The 26,040-nt window shown below is 35.6% G+C and overlaps 1 protein-coding gene and 1 pseudogene across 4 annotated transcripts in view; one reads left to right on the top strand and one right to left on the bottom strand.

Annotated features, from left to right (window-relative positions):
• KANSL1L (KAT8 regulatory NSL complex subunit 1 like) overlaps positions 1–26,040 on the top strand; it is a 192,734-nt gene that overhangs the window by 19,679 nt on the left and 147,015 nt on the right. The gene's annotated exons all lie outside the window — the stretch shown is intronic.
• On the bottom strand, positions 24,038–24,557 carry LOC140509684 (NADH dehydrogenase [ubiquinone] 1 beta subcomplex subunit 7 pseudogene; annotated as a pseudogene).

Below are 26,040 nucleotides of genomic sequence, written 5' to 3'. Positions count from 1 at the left end.
GAAAACGCAAGCCCCCCCCACCAAAAAAAAAAAACCTGTGAGAAAAATAAAGTGAAAAATAGTTTTAGTCTGCATTGAGACTCCATCAGTTCTTTCCATGGAGGTGGATAGCATTTTTTCATCATGAGTCCTTTGGAATTGGCTTGAATCATTGTATTGCTGAGAATAACTAAGTCATTCACAGTTGATCATTGTACAGTAATTGCTATTACTATGTACAGTGTTCTTATGGTTCTGCATACGTCACTCTGCATCAGTTCATGTGAGTCTTTCCAGGTTTTTCTGGCATCATCCTGTTCATCTTTTCTTATAGTACAATAGTATTCCATCATGTACCACATCTTGTTCAGCCAATCCCCAATTAATGGACATCCCCTCAATGTCCAGTTCTTTGCCACCACAAAAAGAGCTGCTATAAATATTTTTGTACAAATAGCTGCTTTTCCCTTTTTTAAAAAAAAATCACGTTTCCACATTAGTCGTGTTGTAAAGAAGAATTAGAACCAAAGAGAAAAACCACAAGAAAGATAAAAAAAAAAACCAAAAAAGAAAAAAATAGTATACTTCAATTTGCATTCATACTCCATAATTTTTTCTATGGATGTGGATAGTGTTTACCATCATGAGTCTTTTGGAATTATCTTAGATCCTTGCATTGCTGAGAAGAGCTAAGTCTGACAAATTTGGTCATTGCACAAATGTTGCTGTTACTGTGTACAATGTTTCCTTGTTCTCCTCACTTAGCATCAGTTCGTGTAAATCTTTCCAGGTTTTTCTAAAGTCCACCTGCTCATCATTTCTTATGGAGCAGTAGTATTCCATTATATTCATATATCACATCCTTTTCCCTTTAAAATTTTTTTTCTTTAGGATGTGGTATTACTAAATATGCCCTTTGGATATTGTTTCAAATTGCTCTCTAAAATGGTTGGATCAGTTCACAACTCCACCAACAGTGTATTAGTGTCTCAGTTTTCTCACATTCCAACATTTATCTTTTTCCTTTTCTGTCATATTAAACAGTCTGATAAGTGTGAGGTGGTACTTCAGAGTTGTTCAATTTGCATTTCTCTAATCAGTAGTGATTATGGGCATTTTTTCATATGACTGTGGATAGCTTTGATTTCATTATCTGAAAACTGCCTATTCATATCCTTTGATCATTTATCGATTTAAGAGTGGCTTGTATTTTTATAAATTTTTCTTTTTTTTATTTTCTTTTTCATTTTTAACACAGTTCATATCATATAAAACAATTCCAACTTTTGGTGAGGTAATACTTCTTTTTAAAGCTTTTGCAATATAGACCACAAAAGAATTTTTTTTTTAGACATTAACCAATTGAGACACAAATAATATTTATGTATGCTAACTTCACAAGCTCTTGACCTAATTGTAGCCATAGTATTACTAAGAACTAAAGGACCCTAACTTTTTGTTGTTGGTCGAAAGTCCTAAGCCTAATAGCTTAATTTTAGACTGAATCTTGAATGTTCCCCTACCGACAATCTATAATTTAATAGATCTGGTATTAAGCTTACAAAACTTTTGACTATAGAAAATTGCCACTAAAAGTAGGGACATTACAGGGAACCAATATCTCCCCAACTTCGTGTCAATTCCAGGTAGGAGTAGATTGTCAACTTGCATTCAGTCAGGCTTAAAGTCTTCCAGGTGTCAGTGGGGAAATTGAGCTAGGAGAATCCTACCTCAGCCCGGGCTGAACAGCAGCTCTCCAACCCCTCTATGAGATCACCTTTTGCAGTTCATACCAGCATCTCACAGGCTTACCAGCATCATGGATTGGAGGCTCAGACCGCCGTTCTTGCTGTCCATACCTGGAGTTAGACTCAGAAGAACAGTCACTTAATAGTCCCATAGCATCTTAAAATAGCAAGTTCCAATAACCAGGTTTCAAATATGACCATAATTTCACTTTGGCTAAGGAACATCTTTTGAGGCAAGTCTTAAGTGGCTTATATGCCTTTCTATACATGTTCCAGTTCCTGATTAAATAGCAATCATAAAATCAAATTTACCATTAAAACCTTAACTTTTCCATCAATGCCAAATTTTACCCAAAATTACCTGCCTCTAGGAAATTTAGACTAAAATTCTTTTCCCCAAACTAAAAATATCTCAGTAATTAATTCAGTCAGTTGTTTTAATACCAATTGCTTTTACATCACTTTGTAACATGTCCAATTTTTCTCCCCATCACTCCCCTCCCCCACCCCCTAATATCTTGCTTTCTGATTATCCCTTCCCTCAATGAGCCCTCCCTTCTATCACACCCCACCCTTCCCTTATCCCCATCTTCTCTCTTTTCATGTAGGGCAAGATAAATTTCTATACCCCATTCCATGTACTTCTTATTTCTCGATTATATGCAATAAAAATTCTAAACATTCGTTACTAATACTTGGAATTCCAACTTTTCTTCCTTCTTCCCTCCCTACCCATCCCCACTAAGAAGGCAAGCCATTCAATACAGACTAAATATGTGTCATTTTGCAAAAGACTTTCATAATAATGATGTTGTGTAATACTAACTGTATTGTTCTCTATCCTGCTCTTTCCCCCTTACTTTTATTTTATTCCCTCATTTGACTTTGTCCCTTCCCAAAAGCATTTATTTCTAGTTACTCCCTTCTCCCATTTGCCCTCCCTTCTATCATTCCCCTTACCCCATTTGATGCTTCCTCCCCTACTTTCCTGTAGTGTAAGACAGCTTTTCATATCAAATTTAGTGAGCATATTATTCCCTCCTTCAGTCATATGTGGAGAGAGTAGCTTCACTTTACCCCCTCTTCTTCTCCCTTTTCTCCTCCACTGAACAAGGTTTTTCCTATCTCTTTTATGAGTGATAGCCTGCTCCATTCCATTTCTCCCTTTCTCTTCCCAGTATTTTCCTCCCTCACCCCTTAATTTTTAGTTTATTTTGTTTTTTGTGTGGATATCATCTCTTCTGATTCAACACATCCTGTACTGTGTGTGTGTGTGTGTGTGTGTGTGTGTGTGTGTAGGTACAATCCCTCCACCTACCCAGATACTGAGAAAAGATTCAAGAGTTATAAATATTTTCTTTCCATATAGGAATGTAAGCAGTTCAGCTTTAGAAAGTCTTTTATGATTTTGCTTTCCTGTTTACCTTTTTATGCTTCTCTTGATTCTTGTGTTGGAAAGTCAAATTTTCTATACAGTTCTGGGCTTTTCGTCATTATGAATGCTTCAAAGTCCTCTATATCATTGAATGACCATTTATTCCCTTGAAGTATTATACTCAGTTTTGCTAGGTAGATGATTCTTGGTTTTAATCCCAGTTTCTTTGACCTCCGGAATATCCTATTCCAAGCCCTTCGATACCTTAAGGTTGAAGCTGCCAGATCCTGTGTTATCCTGATTGTATTTCCACAATACTCAAATTGTTTCTTTCTAGCTGCTTGCAGTATTTTTTCCTTGATCTGGGAACTTAGAAATTTGGCTACAATATTCCTAGGAGTTTCTCTCTTTGGGTCTCTTTTGGGAGGTGATTGGTGGATTCTTTCAATATTTATTTTGCCCTCTGGTTCTAGAATATCAGGGCAGTTTTCCTTGATAATTTCATGGAAGGTAATGTCTACGCTCTTTTTTTGATCATGGCTTTCAGGTAGTCCCATAATTTCTAAATTGTCTCTCCTGGATCTATTTTCCAGGTCAGTTGTTTTTCCACTGAGTTGTTTCACATTATCTTCTATTTTTTTTCAGACTTTTGGTTTTGTTTTTTAACTGCTTAGTTTATCTCATAATCATTCATTTCCCTGAACTCAATTCTCTCTTTCAACGAACTGTTTTGTTCAGTGAGATTTTGAACCTTCTCCTCCATTTGGCTGATTCTGCTTTTTAAAGCCTCCTTCCCCTCACTGGCTTTTTGGACCTCTTTTTCCAACTGAGTTAGCCTCTTTTTAAAGGTGTTATTTTCCTCAGCATTGTTTTGTTTTAGTAAGCTAACTTGCTTCTCAAGCTCTTCTATTGCCTGAGCATAGTTTAAGTTTCCTTTAGAAGCCCTAGAGGCAGGGGACTTGACTTCCTCTGACAGTATGCCTTGTTCTTCCTCATCCGAAAGGATGGAAGGAGACACCTGTTCACCAAGAAAGTAACCTTCTGTGGTCTTCTTTTTTTTTTCCCTTTTTTGGACATTTTCCCAGCCAGTTACTTGACTTCTGAGTTTCCTCTCCACAACCACCTCACCTCCAGTTCTGCCAAGCCAGCACTGGGGGCTGAGATTCAGATGAGGTGCTCCAATCCCCCAGGGGCTTTAGGTGGGAACAGGGCTGCTATTCAGTGTGAGATTAAGATCAGCTGCTCAGGTGGTGGCAGGGCCACCACACAGGGCTCAGTTCCCTCAAGGGCTTTCTGATAAGGCCTTCAACAATGGATTTGGGCTGCTGCCTGCCTTGGAAGACCTCCTGCTGCTGCCTCCACTACTGCCACCTGAGGAGCCCTGAGTTATCAGTACACCCTGCTCCCTTTTTGGCCAGCCGAATAAACTGTCTCACTGACCTTTAGCACCTGTGGGTTGATGGATCTGTGCTGCTGCTGGATATTCTGTCCCTGAAGCCTGCTTGGTCCTGTTCCTCCTGGTGCCACACGGCCAAGGCTGGGCTGGGCTCTGCTCTGCATTGGGTATGACAGACTCTCCTCCACTCTGTTGTTCTGTGGCTTCTGTTACTCTGCAATTTGTTGAGAGTCCTTCTTTACAGGTATTTTATGGGCTGTGGGGAAACAGCTAATGTATGTACATCTTTCTATTCCGCCGTCTTGGCTCCGTCCTCCGTATTTTTATAAATTTGACAGTTCTTATTATATTTGAGAAATATGGCCTTTATCAGAGACATTTGCTGTTATGTTTTTTTTCTGCTTTCCTTCTGATCTTGGTTACATTGATTTTGTTTGTGAAAAAGGTCATAAATTGTATATAGTGAAAGTTATTCATTTTACATCTCCTAATGCCTCTTCTTGTTTGGCCATAAAATTCTTCCTTTGTCCATAAATCTGACAGTTAAGCCATTCCATGCTCCCCTAATTTGCCCATGTTATCACCCTTTATGTCTAAATATTGTACCCATTTTTACCTTATCTCGGTATGCTATGTGATATGTTGACCTATATCTAGTTTCTGCCAAATTGTTTTCCAGTTTTCCCAGTGGTTTTTCTCAAATTATGAGTTCTTGTACCAAAAGTTTGGAGCTTTCAGTTTATCAAACACTAGATTACTGTGGACATTTACTGCTATATGTTGTGTACCTAATCTATTTCACTGATCTGCCAGTCTGTTTCTTAGCCAGTATCAGTTTGTTTTGATGGATTATTGCTTTATAATACAGTTTGAAATCTGATAAGGTTAGGCCACCTTCCTTCATATTTTCCCCCATTAATTCCCATGATATTCTTGACTTTTTGTTCTTCTAGATAATTTTATTATTATTTTTTTCAAGCCCTATGCAATAATTTTTGGTACCTTAATTGGTATGACACTGAATAAGTAAATTAATTTAGGTAGAATTGTTATTTTTATTATATTGGCTCAGCCTATCAATGAGTTATATTTTTCCATTTCTTTAAATCAGACTTTATTTGTGTGAAAAGTGTTTTTTAATTGTGCTCATATAGTTCCTGGGTTTGTCTTGGCAGGTAGACTACTGAGTATTTTGTATTGTCTACAGTTATTTTAAATGGAATTTCTTTTTCTATCTCTTGTTGGTGGATTATATTGGTAATATATAGAAATGTTGACAATCTATGTGGGTTTTTTATATATCCAACAACTTTGCTAAAGTTATTAATTATTTCAACTAGTTTTTTAATTGATTAGAATTTAGAATTTCTAAGTTTTTTTCCTGTTTGCAAAGAGTGATAGTTTTGTTTCCTCATTGTCTCTTCTAATTCCTTCAGTATGTTTTTCTTTTATTGTTATAACAAGTATTTCTGGTACAACATTGAATAATAGTGGTGACAATGGGCATCCTTAGAGATACTACTTGTCATTTTAAGGAAGCTCCATGTATTCCTATGCTTTCTAGTGCTTTTAGTAGGAATGGATGTTGTATTTTGTCAAAAACTTTTTCTACCCCTTATGATATAATCATATGATTTCTGTTGGTTTGTTATTGATATGCTCAATTATACTGATAGTTTTTCTGATATTGAACCAGTCCTGCATTCCTGGTAGAAATCTCACCTAGTCATAGTGTATGATCCTTGTGATACATTTCTGTAATCTCCTTGCTAGTATTTTATTTAAAATTGTTACATCAATATTCATTAGAGAAATTGGATTATAATTTTTCTCTGTTTTGGCTCTCCCTTGTTTAGGCATCAGCGCTATATTAATATCAAAAAAGGAATTTTGTAAGACTCCTCTGTTTTGGATCTTCTGGTTTAGGTATCAGCACTATGTTATAAAATGAATTTTGTAGAACTCCTTCTTTGCCTAGTTTCCCAAATAGTTTGTATGGTATTGGAATTAATTGTTCTTTAAATGTTCAGTATAATTCACCTGTGAATCCATCTGGCCCTGGGGATTTTTTCTTAGGGAGTTCATTGATGGCTTATTTAATTTCTTTTTTCTAAGATTGGGCTATTTAAGTATTCTATTTCCTCTTCTGTTTATCTAAACAGTTTATATTTTTGTAGATATTCATTGATTTTGCTTAGATTGTCAGATTTATTGACAGGTAATTGAGCAGTTATAGATTAAGTTTTTTGATTGATTCCTCCCCCAACCTGGTTTGTTTAAGTCTTTAGTCTTTGCTATTAAAAAAAAAAAAAAAAGGAGTCTCTGGCCCTGATCTCATATACCAGTTTTCAAGTTGACTGGTTGAAAAAGGAAATGTACTCACATTGCTCTTTTAACTTTGTCATTTTTCATTTAACAAACATTTGTTAAGTTTCTACTACTTGTAGTACTGGGAGAGATGTAAGTTAAGTTGCATGTTTCTTGTTTTCTTTAAATGTATTTTAAATGCTGCATTTTAAAATCCATAAAATTTTGGTAATTTATTTAGAATATAAATTCTTTGAGGGCAAGGGTTGTTTGATGTTTGCATTTTGTGTCATTAACCTCTAATGTAGTGTATTGCCCACCATAGATAATTAACAAATATTCATTGAATTGAATCTATAATTCAGTTTAACAGAGAACTTAGTAACCAATAGTGAAAGGTCAGACATGATTGGGAATCATGTGAAATTTTTAGGGTTTTGTGGGTTTTATATATGGGCCACAAATTATCATCTGAACATACCTTTTTTCGGATGACATCTAGGACTGTGCTATTTTTGCTCCGGTCCAGACTTCTCTGTGGTTGTGCTAACATTCTCTAGCATCAGGAGTTCTAGAGGTGGAAGAGACCTTAGAGATGAAGTTGTTCACAACTAATAAGGATATTGAGGCTCCTAGAAGGGAGTTGAGTTGCCAGAAGTCACAGAAGGTGGTAAATACCAGAGTGTGAGTTTCATGTAGCTCTTCTAGCTACAGACTGAAGAGTCTTTTCCATCATACTCTATGTAATTGCAGTGCAATTCATGTCTTATCTGGAATAATGTGGTTATACCAGAAGGAAGTAACAGGTGAGCCAAGAAGATTTGCTGGATTGGTATGGGGGAGAGGGATAGATTTGGAAATGAAGATGATATAAAAACAAAAACTATCAATAAAAAGGTTTAAAACTCACAAAGGAAACCAAATAAAAGGCTTTGGCATATAAGGAAGAAGGGTTGCATGATCTGGCTTGCAAAGAATTCTTAGATTCTAGAATTTCAAAGTGTATTCCTTAGAGAAGCTCTGAGATCATATTAAATTAGTATTTGGCAATCTTCCTTAAATATATTTGAATAGTGTCATGTTGGAGAAGAATTTTAGTAGTTACATACATGTGTCTACTTGACATTTTCAAGTAGAATCTTTCCCTTTCAGTATTAATTGTAAATTAACAATTTCATGCCATTTTTGTTTTTGTATATAAATAAAAGCTTATATTAAACTTAGTTCCTAAAATGTAATACATATAGTTATTATTGAGTCTCTTAAAATTATACATCCTAAAGTGAAAGTATGGTAAAATCCTGGCTACCTTGCATCCAGTATTTCTGGAATCCTTAGAGGCTGCTGGGGGGTGTCATACTACACAAAATGTAGGGCCTGGAGTTAGCAAGACTTGAGTTTAAATATGGTCTCAGACACTTAACTGTGTGACCCAAGGCAAGTCATTTGACTTCTCTTTGCCTCAGTTTTAAAATGGCACCTACCTTTCAGGATTGTTGTGAGAATTAAATGAGACATTTGTCAAAGAATGCTCAGAATGTTGCCTAGCACCTATATAAATGCTTATTCCCTTTGAATCCTCAAGGATATGAAGGAACTAAAGTAGAACCAATATGTTTAACAATAAAACAGTCTCTGAGTAGTAAGCAATAGTAAAACATCCAAGAAGGGTAGAAAGACCCAATGTTTATACATAATTCTGATGCATTGGTTTATAAATAAGGTTTGTATTGGTTCATTGGTGAAATACTTTATTTTAATATACATTTTTTTAAATTTTGAAGTTAAATACAAAAAGACCAAAAAAGCTTTTTCAGGTACACAGCACAACACAAAAAGAGAATTCAATATGAAACATAAATCTCCATTTCACACTGTTTACTTTTTTTGAAAATGTGATAAATGCTACACATTTTTTTCAAAACTACCCTGCTTTTATATGCTTCTTTCTGAGTTTTCTTTTGTTTTCTGCTGTGCACTTTTTATTTTTTCTCCCTCCTTCCCCACCCCATACCAGAGAAGGCTATCATTTGACACAGATCTGTGTATATATATATATATATATATATATATATATATATATATATATATATATATATATATATATATATATATATATATATACATATATATGTAAAACTATACTGTTCATACTTCCATTTATTAGTTCTTTCTTTGCAGATACCATCTTCTTTCAAAGGTCCATTGTAGTTGATTAGAATATTTATAATACTCAGAATAACTTAGCCATTCACAGTTCTTTGAACAATATTGCTGTTACTATATACAATATTTTCTTAATTCTGCTCATTTCATACTTCATTATTTCATGTTTTTCTGAAAATCAACTAGTTCATCATTTCTTATGCCATGGTAATATTCCATCACAATCATATACTACTACTTGTTTAGCTGCTCCCAATTCATGGGCATCCCCTCAATTTCCAGTTCTTTGCTATCACAAAAAGAGCTGCTATAAATATTTTTTTTCCTGGAAAACTTTTTTTTTTGTAGGTGGAGTGGGATAGTTAGACACAGTTTAGATGATTCCAATTTTGTTGGCAACATCTAAAGCATCATAGTCTAGAACAAGTCAGAAATAGGCCTTCTTCTCTCCATCAGACTGAATCAGTGTGTTGACCTTGGCCACGTCAATGTCATAGAGCTTCTTTACTGCCTCCTTGATCTAATGTTTGTTGGCCTTGATGTCCACCATGAAGACTAGTTGTTGTCCTCACAGTCTTCTTCATAGCAGACTCAGTGGTCAAGGGAAACTTGATGGCATAGTGATCAACCTTGTTTCACCGAGGGAAACTTTTCTGAGGGTATTCGGGATGCCTCCAGATTCTTATTGTCTTGGATCACGAGAAGGTGGGGGATCTTTGGATCTTCTTTTTGTGTGCAGCCACTTTTCAACACTGCTTTCTTGGCCTTCCAGGTCTTGGACTTGACATCTGTCTTGAAGGGGGGACATCTACTTCCTTCTTTGCTTTTGGCGCCATCTTGGGGGAAAGGGTCTTTCACAATGCTTCTCAAGAACTTATAGAACTAATTCTCTGTTATAAATACTTTAGAATATATAGGTTCTTTTCCTTTTCACCTGATCACCTTGGGAAACAGACCTAATAGCTGTATTGCTGTGTCAAAGGGTATACACAGTTACAGTTAACTGGATGATTTAGCCCATGGTTTTGGGTGATGTTCAGAATGTGAAATATTTTTAATGTGGAGATTTCTTGAAAAAGCAAAGTCTGAATTAGACCTTTGAATCTCCTTAAAAATGTTAGAAATGTAGTTTAAAATATTTTTGCCTAGAATTCTAGGCAAAACAATGAAATAATAAAAGAAAGCCTACAGAAAATTATGGTCTGTTATCATTTAAGAAGCCTCGTATTCATATAGTGATAAAAAATTGATGGGTTTTATAAATTCCATAGAACATTCTAACAGAAGATTTAATTTTTTAAAAAATTGTCATTGATACATATTATTTTTTTATATCAATTACATCCCATCAAACACCACCCTTCTAGTACTTCCCATAAAAAAAAAAAATCAAGCAAAACTACCTAATAGTGTCATTGTTGTGGATAGGACACATTTCATCATGATTTTGTAACAGCAAGGAAGTATGCCTAGCCCCTATTGAAGGGGCAAGGGACATTCTTACTTTATTTTCTATCAGCTAAATTAATGTAAGATAAATAGAAGAAAAAGAGCTGTAAGATGATCCTTTGTGTTAGTGATGCAGAGATAATGCTTTGGTCATGACTGGAAAATTACAGAATACTGATAATGACAGTGAAGATTAAGTTACTTTTCTGGAGAATGAGAAAATCACTTGGAAGAAGGTGACTTTGGCTTTTAAATAAGTCAGTAATTTTTCAAAAATACTGGAGGTTATATAGCTGTGCTGCTTTCATTGCACTGCATTGCAAAAGAAGCAAATGGCAAAACCTAACAGGACCTCAGAAACATTTTTAGTTAATACCGATTATAGTGAGCACCTCAGTAGTGTCCACTTTGTTCTACTCACTGTCCTTAGTGCCTTACGTCCAGCATTATCCACTGTGCCTCTTAGCTTTCCATTTTCAAATAAACCAGATCTAGGGGAACTCCAGGGGTTAACTCTTGATTCACCCTTTTGCTTATAGCATTATATCTTTAATATAATAATAGTAGCTAGCATTTAGATAGTGCTTTAAGGTTTACAAAGCATTTTACATATAGCCCATTTGATTCTTACAACAATCCTGAGAGGTGCTATTATTATCCCATTTTATGGATAAGAAAATGGAAACAGAGGGTAAGTGACTTGTTCAAGGTCACACTTACTCAAGATCACACAAGTAAGTGTCTGGGGTAGAATTTGAACTCAAATCTTCATAAGTCCAGACATAACACTTTGTTCACTGTATAGTTGAATTGCTTTTACTTGAGTCATTGTATGGCACACTGATTTAGACCACATAAATATTTATTGTACTTATTATTTTAATTTACATTTGTCTTTTGCATTATTTTCTGTTTAGTCCTATAAAAACTACCTTTAACAGTTCATCCTTGTTGATTATAGGATTAAATAGCTATGATTTAACTCATATGGTAACAAATCAAATCAGCACTTCAGCGGACTGACCTGCCTTTTTTATTATTATGCTGCTTGCAATAGTATCAAATTACTAATATCATAAGATTACTTAAGCAGATTTGGTTTGAATGAATTATTGAGTTAAAATGCAGTATTTTTCATCAGTTGTAATAAATTGTATGTATACATACATATGTATTTCAAAATACATTTTGTTGATATCTTTTGTTTTTATTCCACCTACATTTCACAATAACAAATTTCTTTTATTACAAGAATAAATTTAAATTCATAGTCTCCAACCTTTGCAAAGAGGAGAGGAAAATGCTTCTCATCTTTCTTATGTGGTGCAATTATAATTTCACAGCAATTTCAAATGTTTTGCTATTGTTACTTTCATTTATATTATAATCATTAAACCTATTTTCTGGTCTATTCCATTTTGAATGAATTTATATGATTCTTATACGATTCTTTGTATGGTTTTTCTGTGTTCATCTTTTTTTAAATAGCACAGTAATATCAATAGGCATCTTACTTTGTTTCAAGTTCTTTGCAGCTATAAAAATTTTGTATATATGGACTGTTTCTCTAGATCAATGATTTTTGGTAATTTTTAAAATTTTAAACAAATATAAAATAAGAAAAGAAAAAAGATACAAACTTAAACACAAAATAAGAAAAGAAAAAAAAACATTGCCATGTGCACAGCAGAACATGAGAGGATTCATCATATAAAGCAATAAATTTCCATTTCAAGAAAGCCTATATGATAAATACTACACATTATGTTCTGAGCTTTCTATCTCTTCTTTACTTCCTTGTACTTTTTATTTTGTTCTTTTTCCCTCCTTACTTTCCTGCACCCCCAAGAAGGCTACAATTAAGCATGGATATACACACATGCATACACACACACGTATGTGTGTATATATATGTACATAGACATTCATGCATATATACAGATATTCACAAACATAGACATACATACACTAACATGCACATACATATCCATAGATATCTATAATCACACACATATACATTCATATACATCTATGTAAGACCATACTATACTTGTGCTGTTTCTTTGAAGGTGGATAACATCTTCTTTCATAAGTCGAAGTCTTTCCATATTTTTCAAATCCACCAACTCTTCATTTCCTGCAGAAATATTCTATCCTTATACTGTCTAGTTATTTTAGTCTAAAAGAATATTGATTAATATGGCTGACTTATAGTGCAGTTTCCCTATTTTTCTTTTTTGATTAAATCTATTTTAGCTTTAACTTTGAGATCATGATTACTACCCCTGCTTTTTTTCTTTTCTTTTTTAATTTATTTGTTCTCAGTTTTCTACAGTCACTTTATAAATCTTAGATTTTCTCCCCATCCCTAACCCCTCCCTCCCTGAGACCACATGCACTTTTATGTGGGTTCTTCACATACATTCTCATTAAATACATTTTCACATTAGTCATGTTGCATGGAAGAATTAAAATGAATGGGAGAAACCATGAGAAAAACTCAAATAAAACAAAACACCACACAACACAAGAGAAAATATTCTACTTCATTCTGCATTCCAGTTCCATAGTTCTTTCTCTGGATGTGGATGGCATTTTGCCTCAAGAGGCCTCTGGGAATATTTTAGGTCCTTGCATTGCTGTGAAGGGTTAAGTCTATCAGAAAAATTCCTTACACACTGTGGTTGTTACTGTGTACAGTGTTCTCCTGGTTCTGCTCCTTTCACTCAACATCAGTTCATGTAAGTCCTTCCAGGCCTGTCTGAAGTCTTCCTGTTCATCATTTCTTATAGCAAAATAGTATTCCATTACATTCATATACCACAACTTGTTTAGCCATTCCCCAATTGATGGGCATCCCCTCTATTTCCTGCTTTTTTTCTGTAATAAATTTTACTCCTGATCTTTATTTTATGTTTGTATATATCTTTTCTTATCCCTCTTGACTCCTCTACTTTACTTCTGCTGGCTAACTTGCCCTCCTTAACTTATCCTTGAAGGATCCCTCCCAATGATCTTCTTAAGGCATATACCTAGCAGCAAAATTTTTGAGGTCTAAGAGTTTGGATATTTTAGTCACTTTCTTTGCATAATTCCAAACTGCTTTCCAGAGTGACCAATTCAGAGCTCTACCAACTCTGCATAAGTGCGTCTATCACATTTTATTTCTCACTCATTAGTTGGTATTCATCCAACATTTAGAATGGGCCCTTTTTAAGCCCAAGAATTGTTTCTGCCTTGGAAAAAAAACCTCTATCATTTAGCACAGTGTATGGCATATAGTAAATCCTTAATAAATGCTTATTTATTATTGATTGATTGATTGATCATTCTTTTAAAAAAGTACTAAGCTAGGGATGTCCTCTTACTGAAAACTTAGATTTAGAGGGAGGCATCAAAACTATTAGTGACTCGAAATATTGCACATCCATATCTTAGTGGATCATCTAGTTCAAACCTCTCCCAATAGAGTAATCCTTGACATATAGTCATCTAGCCTTTTTATGACTATTTCTGCTGATAGCTCACTGCTTTGAAAAGCAACAAATTACATTTCTAGACATCCATGGATATTAGAAATTCTTCCATGTTTTGAACCCAAATCTTTGTTATATTGCTGTTTGTGACTAGAGGAACAAGATAAGAATAGTAAATGGGAATTTGAAATGGAGCTGAAGGGCCAGAAGTACTATATATTGTCCAAAACAGAGCAGGGTCAAAATCAGAAATCATAATGAGGTGGTGAGTTAGACATGAAATACAGGATTGTCTATAGTAGTTCTGCACCTTCCTGAGAAGTAATTTTCTATGTTAAATTTTGTAAGTATTTGTAGTATATTTTTTTATTAACGTGTGCTATTACCTCTGCTGTCCATCTTCCTATGAATCCTTTTGGGTCTTCTGGTAACTCCTAACTTCATTGTTTTTTGTGACAAAGGCCTAAGATACCTTTCCTTGAGGCAAGAAAACTGGGGCCTCAGACTAACACTTAGTGCTGTTGTTTGCTTTTCAGTTACAATTTTTTTCTTTCATTCCACTCTCTCCGTTGCCTGCTGAGAAGGCAAGAAATACGATACCAGTTACACATATGAAGTCATGCAAAACATGTTTTTATATTAGTCATGTGTGGGAGGGGGGAGAAAAATAAAGAGAAAAAAATATGCCTCAATTTGTACTCTGAGTCCATTAGCTCTTTCACTGGAAGTAGGTAACATTTTTATCATCAGTGCTTTGGAATTGTGGCAGATCATTGTTTTGATCAGTTACTAAGTCGTTCACAGTTGATTATCTTTACAACATTATTTACTGTATACATTGTTTTTCTTGTTCTATTCACTCTACTTTGCATCACTTCATAAAAGTCTTCTCAGGTTTTTCTGAAATCACCTCCCTTGTCATTTTTTATAACACAATAGTATTCTGTTACACTCACATACCATAACTTGTTCAGCCATTCCCGAGGTGATGGGTATCTCCTCAGTTTTCCAGGTCTTCACAACCACAAAAGAGCTATCTATCTATCTATCTATCTATCTATCTATCTATCTATCTATCTATCTATCTATCTATGTATATATATATATATACACACACACATATATATATACGTATATATGTATGTGTGTGTACATATATACACACACACACACATATACGTATGTATGTATGTATATATATATATGTATGTATGTATATTCTTTGATCTCTTTGGGGTATAGACATAGTATGCAGAGTTTTATAATCGTTTGAACATAGTTTTAAGTTGTTTTCCAGAATGGTTGAATTAGTTCACAGCTCCACCATCAGTTACTTGGTATGCTTATTTTCCCATATTCCCTCTGGCATTTGTCACTTTCATTTTCTGTCATTTCAGACAATCTGATGGGTATGAGATACTTCAGAGTTTTTTTAATGTTCATTTCTCTAATTTTTAGTGATTTAGAGCATTTTAATGTGACTTTAGATAGCTTTTCTTTCTTCCTGTGAAAACTACCTGTTCATAGGCTTTCACTTTTTATCAATTAGAAAATGGCTATTTTTATGAAGTTGAGTCATTTCCCTATACATTTGAGAAATGAGACCTCTATCAGAGGACCTTGATATAGTTTCCCTCCTGAGTTTTCTGCTTTTCTTTTAATTTTGGTTTGGTTTTATTTGAGCAAAAACTTTCAAATTTAATGTCAATCAATATTAATCCATTTTGTTTTCCCTGAACCTCTCTACTTCTTATTGTTCATAAACTCTTTGCCTATCCATAGATCTGACAGGTAATTTCTTCCATGCTACACTTATTTGCTTATAATAGCAATCTTCATGTTGAAATCATGTATTCATTTTGAGTTTATCTTGTTATATAGTGTAAGATGCTAGTCTTTGCCTAGTTTCTGACATACTACTTTCCACTTTTCCTTGCAGTTTTTTTCACGAAGTGAATTCTTGCCCTAGTAGCTGGGATCTTTGGGTTTATCAAAAACTGGATTACTGTGCTCATTTGCTTCTGTACATTGTGTATCTAATCTATTTCTTTGATCAAACATTATGATGATTACCATTTTGCAGTATAGTTCAAGATCTGATACTTACAGGCCCTTTCCCTTCACATTTTTATTTTCATTGGTTCTTGATATTCTTGACCTTTTGTTCTTCCAGATGAATTTTGTCATTTTTTCTAGCTCTTTAAAGTAATCCTTAGATAGTTCAATTGGCTTAGCACTGAATAAGTAATTTATTAGTATTATCATTTTTATTATATTGGCTCAGCCTACTCATGAAGAATTAATATTTCTCCAGTTACTTAGATCTGTCTTTGTGCAAAAAGTAATTTGTAATTGTGTTCATATAGTTCCTGTGTGTGTCTTGGCAGGTAGACTCCCAAATGGAATTTCTATTTCTGTCTCTTCTTGCTGAGTTTTGTTGGTAATATGTAGAAATACTGATGATTTGTATGGATTTATTTTATATACTGAAACTTTCCTAAAATTGTTCACTGTTTCACTAGTTTTTTAGTTGACTCTCTGGGCTTCTCTGAGTATACTATCATATCCTCTGCAAAAGGTGATAATTTTGTTTCTTTGTTGCCTATGCTTATTTATTCAATTTCTTTTTCTTATATTGTTAGTATAACTAGCATTTCCATACAATATTGAATGATGATGGAGATATTAGGTATTTATTCTTGCTTTACTTCTGATCTTGTGGGAAGGGTTTCTAGTTTATTCCTATTAAGAAAATGATCCCTCTTGGCTTTTGGTAAATTCTAATTATCGTTTTAAGAGAAGTTCTATTTATTCCTATGCTTTCTGGTGTTTTTAATAATAATGGGTGTTGTATTTTGCCAAAAGTTTTTTCTCTACCTGTTGATATAATCGAATAAATTTTGTGTTTTTTTAAATTATGCTCTTAGTTTTCCTAATTTTGAACCAGTCCTGCATTTGTGGCATGTCAAACCTGGTCATATATTTGTTATATATTGCTATAATCTCCTTCCTAAGTATTTTATTTAAAATTTTTGCATCAATACTCACTGGGGAAGTTAGTCTATAGTTTCCTTTCTTTGTTTTTGCTCTCCCTGGTTTAAATATCAAAGCCATATTTGTGTCATAGAAGGAATTTGGTAGGATTCCTTTGCCTCATTTTTTTCAAAGTTCATATAATGTTGAAATTAATTGTCCTTTAAATGTTTGGTAGTATTCATTTGTAAATCCATCTGGTCCTGGAGTTTTTTCTTAGGGTACTCATTTATGTCTTGTTCGGTTTCTTTTTTTCTAATAGTATTATTGAAGTATTCAGAAATTTCCCCTTCTGTTCATCTGAGCAGTTTATTTTTTTTTGTAAATATTCATCCATTTCATCTAGATTGTCAGTTTTATTGACACATAGTTGGACAAAATAACTCCTAATAATTCCTTTAATTTTCTTTTCATTGATTGTAAATTCACCCTTTTCATTTTTAATGCTGTTAATTTAATTTTCTTCTTAAAAGAAAACAAATTAGCCAATAATTTTTCTATTTTGTTGTTTTTCCCATACAATCAGCTCCAAGTTTTATTTTTATTTATTAGTTCAATTTTTTAAAAATTCAGTTTTATTAAGCTCTCCTTAGATTTTCAGGATTTCCATTTTGGGTTTCAATTTGTTTTTCTAGGGATTTTTGGTTTTTGCTTGTCCAATTTGTTGATGTACTCTTTCTCTTTTTTATTGATGTGTATAGAGGTATAAATTTTCCTCCAAGTTCTGCTTTGGCTACATCAAACAAATTTTGGTTTGTTATCTGTTGTCATCTTTCATGAAATTTCTGTGATTTGTTCTTTGACCCACTCATTCTTCCTGCTTAGTCATCAATACATTTTCTTTTATCCTTATTTTCTTTGCACTTTCAGACTGAAACCTTCCTCTCTTTGAATGACACTGGATTAATAGCCACCCTCTCCACTGTTGATTGTCCCTTTTCTCATGATGAATTGTGGCAAGAGAAGCTGGCATTTTCTTTGCTCCATCTGCCAACATTGCCCAACTGTCTTTTTCTTTGAGGTTCATTTCATTCTTCTGTAATAGTTAGTCCAGATCCTTATTGCTGTTATAGCCTGGATTCCATGTCACTTTGTCTTCTTTCTCAAGGAATCCAGTAGTTGCCTTACAGCCTTTCTTTCCATTCCAGTCTGTGTCCTCATACTCGGGGACTTCAGTATACTTATTGCTAGTCTCTCAGATCATCAACCTTCTTTATTCCCTTAATATAACCCCTCATTCTACCTCATCTACCCACAATTATGATTTTAATTTTCACCACCATCCCTAATTACCAGATGTGTGATTTTGAACTCTGAAATTTTACTCTGTGATCACAATTTTTTGTTCTTTCCATGCTCCTACCCTCTGTTTCTCTTCCCCCCATCTAGTCTTTGCGTAAACCATAGCCACAAATTCCTCCATTCCCTAACTGTGCTATTTCCTCTGCTTTCACCTTACTTTTCTTTCTTTAAAATCTTTACTCTGTAGTCATCTAGTTCAGCTGTAAACTGTTTTCTACTCTTGATTCTCACCTTATCTACCACCATTCAGATCCTGCTGGTCTTCAAATCTAAATCATTGTCATTGTCTTCTTTCTTTGCTCATACTCTGATGTGCCTGAAAATTGCTAGAGGAAGTCATTTCATTAGGTTGTCTGGCCACACTGCTAGCTACAAATTCGTGTTATCTAGTCTCAATTGGGGTATCACTGATACAGACCAGTGCTTTTATTCTTCCTTAAATGACTCTATCCCGCTCTTTCCCCCAGTTACTCATACTTTTTCTCTTCAAGCCACTAATACCTCCTCCATCTACCTATCTTTCAAGATGTTCTTGCATTTCTAGTTTAATGAAAAAAGAAGTCAATTCCTCATGAAATTACCTCTTCCCCAAACTGTAACTTAAAACCCTTCTACATCTCCCCCTATCCTATCCTTTACTCCTATCTGAGGAAGACTCATAATTTCTTGTCAAAACCTGACAAGAACATACACTCTGACTTTGTGCCCTCAATCCCATCTCCTCTCATCTCCTTCAAGACTTTGCCCCGTTGATAATTCCCCATGTCTTGTCTTCAGTTTTCTTCTATCTATTGATCCTTTTCATCTTGCCTATACACATGCTCATATCTACCCAATCCTTTATAAAGCTTCCCTACCTCATGTGGTTCCTTCAAGCTATTGTTCTATTGTTCTTTTCCCTGTCACTACCAACATCCTAGAAGGAATTATCTATATTCTCTCCCTTGCTACTTCCTTGCTTCTTAACTGTTTAGAATTTGGTGCTTAACTCTATCACTAAAATTGCTTTTTCACAGGTTAGGAATCATCTTCAAGCTACTAAATCCAGTGGTAATTTTTAAAATTCTCATCTTACTTGACTTTCTGAGGTTTTTGGCAATATTGAGTTTACTTTTTTTGCTCCCCTGGACTTCAAAATCTACATATCCACCTTTAATCTCAGTTCTGAGCTCCAGTCTTACATCATTAACTGTCTGCTGGGATTCTCTTGAATATTCAAATTTAGACATGTCCCAAGTAGAACTGATTATCTTTTCCTTTAAAATTTCCTCCAAGCTTTCTTATTTCTGTGAATGCCTCATCCTCTTTATCACCCAGATTTGCAACCTTGGAGTCACCATTGATTCTTCCCCTTCTCCCTAACCTCCTTATGCAGTTAGTTGCCAAGCTTTGTCTCTTTTATTTGTACTTCATTTTTCATATCTGTTTCCTTCTCTCAACTCGCCCTACCACAACCTTATTTTAATTCCTCGTCACTACTTCTCTGGTTTGCTATAATAGCCTCCTAACTGGTCTCTTTGCTTCTCTTCTCTTCTATCTCCGATATATTCTCCAGGTAGCTGCTAAAGTAATCTGTTTAAGGCATAGAACAACTTGTTCAAAAGCCTTTAATGATTCTATACTAAAAGACAACTTTTTTTAGCCAGTCTTTTAAGACTCTATACAAATTGGCTTCAGCCTACCTTTTGGGGGTTGTTTCACATTCAGGCAACAAATGATGAAGAACTGAATTTCAGTGATAACTGCATAAGCAGAGATTCTGTGATCCACGTATAACATCCCCAGTGTGTTGTCATGAAACCTGCCCTTGAAGCCCTCCAAGTAATGCTACCTTCTGGCATCTTATTTCTCTACTGCCCAGCTTTGATTCTGATGTATTATTTTCCCTTTGCATCAAGCCTAAATTTATCTCTTTGCAACTTCCACCCAGTGCTCTTGGTTGTTCCTATGCTCTGAGTCAAAGCAGAACAAGTCTAGTCCTTCTTACTTGAAGACAGCTAACATGTCTCCTCTGAAGCTTCTGTTTGCCAGATTTCTCTCTGCAGTTCTTTCAAACAGTATCAAGGAAAAGGTTCTGAAAATCAAAAGAAATAGCTAGGGACTTAGCTTTGAGTGTGTGTGTGTGTGTGTGTGTGTGTGTGTATGTGTGTGTTTGCATATGTACATACATATATATTTCCTCTTGTGGAAAGCATTTTCTGGTGCTCTCCCTGCATCCCTCATCCCGTTGTTGCTCCCACTCTCGACAAATTATATTGAATTTACTTCAACGTATACATGTTGTGTTCCCCTAGTAAGATGTATACTCCCTGAGGGCAATGCCTTTTTTTAATTTTTGTCTCTGTAGCCCCAGTACGGTGCCTGGCACATAGCAAGAGCTTAATAAATGATTTTCTTGTTGAATGTTGCAACAGGAAAAGCTAACATGATCTTGGGCTACATTGAGAGGTGATTGTATAGGATTTGGGTGGTAATATTCCTACTGAATTTGATCTTGGTTGATCCACATTTGAAGTATTGTGTGCAGTTTTGGGTGCCAGATTTTACAAATGAAATTGATAGTCTTGATAGAATGATGGCCATTCTAACTGACATTTATTGAAAGCAGTGAAATTATCCAAGATAAGAAAAGGCTTGAGATGGAACATAATAGTGGTCCTGAAATATTTTATGGACTTTTATGTGTAAGAGTAGTTTAATTTGTACTATTTAGCTCCATAGAGTAGTTAGTAGTAGGAGCAATGGTCAGGCATTGCATTGCAGAGAAATGGATATAATGATTATAAATGGACTGGCTCAGGAAAACTGGTTTTCTCTCAGAGACTTTCAAAGAAAAGTTAGATGATATCTACTTGAGTATGCTGTATAAGTCAATTGTGTTCAGTTATTGGTTAGACCGGATGGTCTCTCTAATCTCTTCCAGCTCTGAGATTCTGTAATTCTATAATTCTGCTAAGTCCTACTTACCATCACTATTCTAGTGAGACCACATGTAATTACCTTCCTCCATGCTGGGGTTGTTATAACCTGCTCTCAACAACCCAAGAGTTTTAGAGGTGAAAGGGACAAGTCAGTTTTGAATTTAAGATGTCTGCTTTTGTTAACAATTGAAAGCTAACTCCTTTATCCTGTCATGACACATCTCTCTTCATTTCTGTCTGGAGCTGAGTAGAAGGGCAATTTATTGTGACATTGTCCTCCATTACAGAGCGATTACTGATGTGTCACTTCATAATTACAATGTTCAAAGGATCGCTGAGCATATAGGATCCTAACAGAGGAGGCATTTGAGCTAGGACTTAAAACACTGGGTAGGGAGGCAACTATGTGGCCCAGTGGATAGAGTGCTAGGTCTGGAATCAGGAAGACCTGAATTCAAATCCAGCCTCAGACACTCACTAGCTGTATAACCCTGGGCAAGTCACTTAACTTCTGTTTACCTTAATCTACTGGAGAAAGAAATGGCAAACCATTTCAGTATCTTTGCCAAAAAACAAACAAACAAACAAAAAAGCCTGTAGAGAGTCATGAAGAGTTCAAACATGACTGAATTAAAAACAGGATTTCGACAGGTAGCATTAGAGGGATGTCATTCTAGATGTAGAGAATTGTGTGAGAAGTGGTGTGAATAGTCCAGTGTGATTAGAACATGGTAGAATACACAAAGTGGAATGGTGTAGCATAAATGAGAAGTTAGCTTTGAGACTCTGTGAATGACCTTAATTGTCATTCAAAGTAGTTTTGTTCTCATTTGGTAGTAAATGGGGAACCGTTGAAGGATTTTAAGCCTGGAATGATTCTTGAAAACAGTCAAACTGTTTATTCTATTGATGAAGAATAGATGAGGAAAGCGAAGGATGTTAAAAGTGACTGGTTGATCTTTTAGTGGGGTGGTATTGGAGAAGTTTTTTTTTTTCGTGGTTGTTAAAGTCTTTTTAAGCATTTAAAATCACTTTAAGCATTTTATGTTTCTGTTACCATTGTACTCTAAGAAATCTTAAGATGTCAAATACATGTGGAAAAAAGATGGAAACAAATTGAGATTCTTTATGTCTACATTCATATGTTCAGTGAAGTCTCTGATGCATATAGATTGTATATCTACAGAATACTGAAGATCTGGATGCGAAATGCAGTTACTCATTTAGTCTACTTAATGATAACATTCAAATAATTGATAATTCTTATTTTTATCTAATATATCACATAAATGCTGATATCACATAAATGTAGCTACGGTCAGGGTTTTTTAACATAACTCTCTGGTGTTTTGGGGGTTTCCTCTAGGAATGAAATAGGAAGTGACAGTTGACTGAGTATAGAGGTGAAGTATTCTGAATTGTTTCTCATGAAGGCATAAGCCCTGAAGAAAATTATTTCATGTTTATACTTTATCCATCCACCCTTTCCATCGGATTGTATTGTTTCTACTAATAATCATTACATTTCATTGTTCTCTGAACCCCAGTTTCCTCATTTGTAAAATGAGTATGATAGTCCCTATTCCATGGTGGTGTTATGATATCTCATGAAGTAATGTATGTAAAGCAGCTGACAAACTTTAAAATGCAATATAAATGCAAGGTGTGGTTATTATTGATACTGTTGTTTACTTTATACTTCGGCCAATCTGAATACCATCTGGAGTATCCTTTCCCCAGGAGGAAATTTTCCTTTATTATGCACTTACATTGATCTATTTTCTTTTATACTTATTTGGGTCTACGTCTTGTCCTTCTCATCAATACTAATTAAATGTAAGGGATCCTCTTCTATTTATATTTCTATTTCTTTCAATACCCGGCATAATTCTTTGTGAGAGAAGTGACCACTAAATAAACATTTGTAGAACTTTCAGTTGTGATTGAACAAACTGAGAATGATAAAAATCATTTAATACCAATTTAGTATTAAGTATCAGCAGCATTACAGTTATTTTCTATAGACGTTTATGTTTTATTGGAAGTCTTTTTTTATGGGAAGTCTTTCTCAATACCTCTCAAGACTAGTTATCTGAGAGTAGTAATAGTCACTGCCCTCTGGGGACCCAGTCTGCCAATTTGAACAGAGGCTGGATATTGATACTCTTCTGTTTCTTATGCTTTACCTCTTCCTCCTCCTCTTCCCTCTTCTTTCTTCCCTCCCTTCTCCTCCCTTTTCCTTCTTCATGTTTTTTTTTGCAAAAGCTGGGACAATTTACTTTTGTCCTGTGAAGTTTTCCTTTTTGATATCTTGAAATATAGCTCTGGGAAAACAGACTTTTAAAAAGCTCATAGTGTTTTAAATGGAATTACTTGACCATACATTTATTTATTTTTTTTTTGGTGGATTATACTTTAATAGTTTAATTATTGTGGGTACTTTCATATACCTAATCTTGTGTGCATGCAGTCTGTATCTTTACATCAGGTCAGTAGGGGGAGAAGCCTCACACAGCATGCAGAAGGCCTTTCCTTGGTGTAGCATGGAAAATAAACACTGGGATGTCTACCCAGCTTGAAGTTTTAAAGAGGAGACATATTACAAGTATACACATGGGTGCTGGCTGGAGGACTCGTCTAATCATGGTGTAGCTGAAAGCAGAGAAACCTTGTAAAGTTCAAGATGATCACTAGGGAGAGCTCAGGCTTCAGGGGCCATCCATACCCTATGTGTCTATCCTTTGCCTCTTCCCAAAAGGTCTCAGGTACCAAAGGGAGCCTGCTGGGGAGAGGAGAGTTAGAGGTGGGGGCTCGTCAGGGAAGACCTGAGGCCCCCAGTATACACATAGTGCTTGTGATGGCAAACATTGGCCTTTAAGTGGGCCTGGAGGTCAAAACAGTGTTTATTTATCCAGCTGTACATGGTAATGGGGAAAGAGCTGAGGTCTCAGTATAACTGGCTATTTTGGCTCTGAAACTTCACTCTTTGCCCGCTGCTTCTGTCGTGCCAGCAAACGCCGTTCCCGCTCAAACTCTTTCATGCGGCCCACATAGTCCTGGTGCTCGCAGAGGTCCCAGACGTGTTTCTCATGGCCACAGGCCAGGAAGTTGGGAAAGCTGTCTCTCTTACACTTGAGTAGTCGGATGAGATGGTGTGCGCAGTAATTCCGCTGTTGCAGCAGCAGCTGTGCATCATTCATTTCCTGCTGTGTGGCGACCATCATTCGCTCCTTGCCTCCCTGGAAACCATAATCCGGGGGAAAAGTGGGCATGTGCAACGGGTCGGGCTCTGCTTCTGCGTCCCAAAAATAGCGTCGAGTCAGGTGCGCCCCCATTGCTGTTGCCACCTCTGAGGCCTCAGCCTCAGCTCCTGGGAGGGTCACCTCAGCCTTCCCCTCCCACCCCGGAAACTCCTTGACCATACATTTAAACCCAAATCATTCTGGTTTTCATTGAATGACCAGTAATAGATCCAGCCCAAGCTTCTGTGGCTCATTATTTAGATTTGATAATTTAGAATGAATGTAAATAGCAATTGTTTTCTCTTCTGGCCAGAAACTCTGAGAGTTTTCCCTTCTCTGAATTTAGAAAAACCAAGGTCACCCATTGCATCCTGGGTGGCTGTCATTATTTACTTTTGTCTTATCATTGGATTTCAATGACTTTGGAGGAGAGAGCAAGGCTGACATCTTTGCACATTCTGCCTCACACAGATCCAATTCGTGCGCAAGTCAGGAGGTCCCACTGGTGATGTCATTGGGCCTTTTTGAAAATGAAAGGTGCACACCAAGTCAAGTGCCTTCCCATATTAACTATTTCTTTTTATCCTGTATGCAGCTTGTCTGTGCATATTTGTTTGCTTATTGTCTCCCCCATTAGATCGTGAGTTCCTCCAGGAAAAGGACTTTGTTTTACCTTTCTTTGTATATCCCCAGCTCTTAGAACAGTATGTCCCCTCCCCATGTCTAGGGTGAGCTTCTTTTTTCCCTCTGCTTCCCTCATGATTTGGCTCAGGTGCCACTTTTTGCCGGAAGGTTTTTTTTTTAAATTTCCTCCAATTGTTAGTGTTCTCCCACCCACAATACTTTATCTACCTGGGTATATGTTGTATCCTCTCAAGCAGACTATCAACTTCTTCAAACACTCAGTCAGTATTAAGGGCCTGCCACATGCTAAGTACTGTTAAAAGGGTTGATTGTTCTAAGAATACAAATACAACGAATGAACGAGTTCCTCCTCTCATGGAGCTTACATTCTAATGGGAGAGAAGATAAAGACATCATTAAAAAGAAAATTAATGTTAATAAATACAAAGGCTAGGCTGAGAGTGGCAGATCCAACTATTGAGGGGAACAGAGGAGAGGCTTTTAGGTAGAAGGAGGTGCCTGCATTCCTTGCCAGCAAACACTCTTTCAGGTTTGTTGCTGTATGCCCAGCACCTAGCCCATAGTAGTAGATGGTTAATGAATATTTGCTGATTTGTTGAATTAAATTAAAATTTAAGTCCTCCAAAACAACATGGAGCCAAATTCTTTCCGAAGAAATTAGGTTTGTACTCTTGTCCAGCTTGACTCAATATCATTATAGTATAAAGTGGTGTATGTACATATGTAAATGCCACTCCTTCTGCTAAATCATATGACTTAGTTGCCAAGTCCTGGTGAGTCATGAATGACATAGAATTCAAGAAGCTTGTCCTAGGGTCTGCCTACTAGTGTCAGAAAGGGTGTTATATTTATACATGTAAATTAATAAATGAATTTTTAAAATCCTCATTGTAAAAATAAAGCTTTGGATAATACGGGAGCTGGGTAGTGTGGTGGATGTAATACCAGTTCTGGAGTCAGGAAGACTCATCTTCATGAGTTCAAATCCAGCCTCAGACACT

The sequence above is a fragment of the Notamacropus eugenii genome, chromosome 6, assembly GCF_028372415.1.
Source record: "Notamacropus eugenii isolate mMacEug1 chromosome 6, mMacEug1.pri_v2, whole genome shotgun sequence".
Lineage (NCBI taxonomy): Eukaryota > Metazoa > Chordata > Mammalia > Diprotodontia > Macropodidae > Notamacropus > Notamacropus eugenii.
Note: the sequence above shows the minus strand (reverse complement) of the source record. Positions and strands in the feature narration are given on the sequence as shown.